The sequence below is a fragment of the Galeopterus variegatus genome, unplaced genomic scaffold, assembly GCF_000696425.1.
Source record: "Galeopterus variegatus unplaced genomic scaffold, G_variegatus-3.0.2 Scaffold7528, whole genome shotgun sequence".
In the NCBI taxonomy this organism is placed as follows: Eukaryota; Metazoa; Chordata; class Mammalia; order Dermoptera; family Cynocephalidae; genus Galeopterus; species Galeopterus variegatus.
The window spans coordinates 90,784-93,595 of record NW_007733639.1 but is presented as its reverse complement, the minus strand read 5'-3'; positions in this window follow the sequence as shown (position 1 = coordinate 93,595).

Here is a 2,812-nt window from a genome sequence, read left to right as displayed (position 1 = left end):
CCAGTGAGCACACCAGCCATCCCTACATAGGATCCGAACCTGTGGCGGGAGTGCCACTGCGCCCCCAGCGCCACACTCTCCCGAGTGAGCCACAGGGTCGGCCCAGAAAAGGATTTTTTTAATATTGCTACTTGGTGTAGTCAACATCAGGAGATTGTACAGCTGATATACAGTTGTATAGCTGGTATATGTTTTCTGAAAATTGATTAGCAATATTTACCAACTGCCATAAAATAGTTAAATATTTTGGCTTAATTTTACTTGTGGGAATTTATTCAAGTCAATAATGGAAACATAAAGTATGCCTCTAAGGTTGCAGATTTCTGTATTGCTTATGTTAGAACACAATTAGAAAACCTCTTCATGCCCAGTATTGGTGACTGGTTAAGTAAATTGGACTTATACCCATATAATTTGGTTACTATGCAGTCACTGTAAATGATGTTATATAATGAACTGTCATGATAAAAGGAGCTGAAAATTTACTTCATATAAGATAGACTTTATACACCCAGCATTATGTGAGAAGTAACAGAGCACAGGCAGGCTGGAGGTGAGGATCAGCCCATCTGAGGGCGTGCAGCTGTGAGCAGGGCTGTGTGCCGAGGCCGGGCTGTGATGGCGGCTCTCAGAGAGGAACTCCAGGAGGCAGGACGGTCCAGACTCTAGCCCTGGCTCAGCTGGAGAGAAGACAAGGAAACAAAATAAGGGCCTGTGTGCTGCCCAGGCCATGGGTCCACAGGAAGCTGTGGTGGTGTGTGGACAAGGGGCAGGAGGCCCTGACAAGTCACGCTGTCTCTGGGAGTAGATGTGCAACTTGTCGCTCAATTTCCCAACGCAGGAGCCTCCAAACCACATCCCGAGTCCTGTTCTCCACAGGGGCTGGTGGGTGGTGACGGCAACTGCAGACTGCCAGATTAAGACTGTGGTCAGGAATACAAATCAGAGAGACAAAGCCGTGACCACTCAAAACGCGGCAATCTGATGTTAGGAGAGAGCATCAGCAAGAACAGGAGCTGAGCACGAATCCCTCTCCGATCCTGTGCACGTGGGGTCAGGGCTCGCATGAGCAGTGAGAAGGAGCTAGTGAAGCAGAAAAATGAAATACAGAGAGGAGCATGAGCTAACAGTGCAGAGCAGTGAGCATCGATGTCAGGCAGACCTGCTGCTGCACTGCAGCCTGGGAGGAACTGCTGGGGCACAGAATGGCCGGGGAGTAGCCCCAGAAGGCAGTGTCCGCGCAGGGTTAAGGAGCACAGTTCGGAGCCAGAGGCCAGCCTCAGCTCTCCGCTGTGCCATGGGGAGGCTCCGGGCGATTTTCTCTCTCTCTCTCTGCAGCTGTTTCCTTACATATGAAATAGAGAAAACAGAACCCACAACAGGTTCCTGCGAGTCAGTTCCCCACACCCAGAGTGTGGTAAGTGCTGTGTGCTTTACAGTGATACTATAATGGGAAGATAGAATAGCTGGAACTTTCCCCAAATTGAAGGATATTCAGTCTGAGAACTATGTAGGACAGCCATACGTCACCCTGGACACATCACAATGAAACAGTGAACACCAGGGAGAAGGGACAGAGACAGGCGGGCAGTGGCCGGCAGGACCAGAGGTGCCGCCGTCAAGGATGGACGACGCTCGCTGTTGGCCGCAGCCCTGCGGCTCACTCCCCCCATCTGCTGTCACTCCTGGACGCCTCTCGGCCTGGGAAACTCGCTGTCCTTGGCCTCGCTGGCCCCTCTGCTCTCTCCCACACACACCCTCACTCTGCCTCGGGCTCACAGGAAGGATCCTGAGGGTGGAGTCCAGTCTCACCGTCCCTTGCACTGCAGAACTTATGGTCTCCACTTGCTCATCCAGTTGACATCCCAGACTCACCCTGTCTCCAACTGGACACCTGACTGTACCCCAGAAAAGCAAAATCGGAGATGCACACAAACCCTATTCCACCGGCATTTTCCTGCCCTAGCACCTCCATTTTCTTAACAACAGCAGGCACCCAGGGGAACCGCTGCAGTCCACTCTCCATGTGCCTTCCTCCTTCTGCCCCTCGGGCCAGCCTCAGGGCCTCCCTGTGGCTGCGCCTCTTCCTACAGTACTCCCCCAGCACGTGCACAGCCCCCTCCTCTGCTTTCTTGAAGATGCGTTTAGAATGCAACCAGTTAGAAGTGCCTTCCCAGCACAGCTTGTTTCACTCTTCTGCACAGTTCTCATGATATTCTAACATGTAACAATTTACCTACTATTTTCAAATAACGTGTCTCCCTCCACTAGATTATACGCTCCATTTGCACAGTCTCTGGCACCTAGGAGTTCAGTAATGACTCATCTGTCACATGGATGACTGTGTCTATGTGGCATAGGGCTCAGGTGGGCTCCCCGCTGGCTGCACATCACATGCGTGGTCTCACATGGCTGCTGGGAGATCTCGTGCTGTGTGACTGCGTGGGGAGGACCAGGGAGCTCCTGCCTGGTCTCTCCTGGACTTCATCCCACGCACCATTCCCCTCTGCCGATTTTAATCTGTGTCCTCGCGCTGTAATGAACCCCGCTGTGAGTGGAAGAGCTCCCGAGTCCTGAGTCCTTCTGGTGAGTCACCATGAGGGCGGTCTTAGGGACCCCTGCCCTCTCTTCTTCACATCACGTTCTTGAATCAGTACACATTGTAGAATAACCACATGAAAGGTGTTTTTTTTTTCTAAAATTGATTACAGATAATTTTTCCCTACTGTTTTGATGAGAACATACATTAATATTGGTTCTCATTTCTTCAACACATAGAGATGCAGGTTGTGCTTAACATACGTTCTGTGTC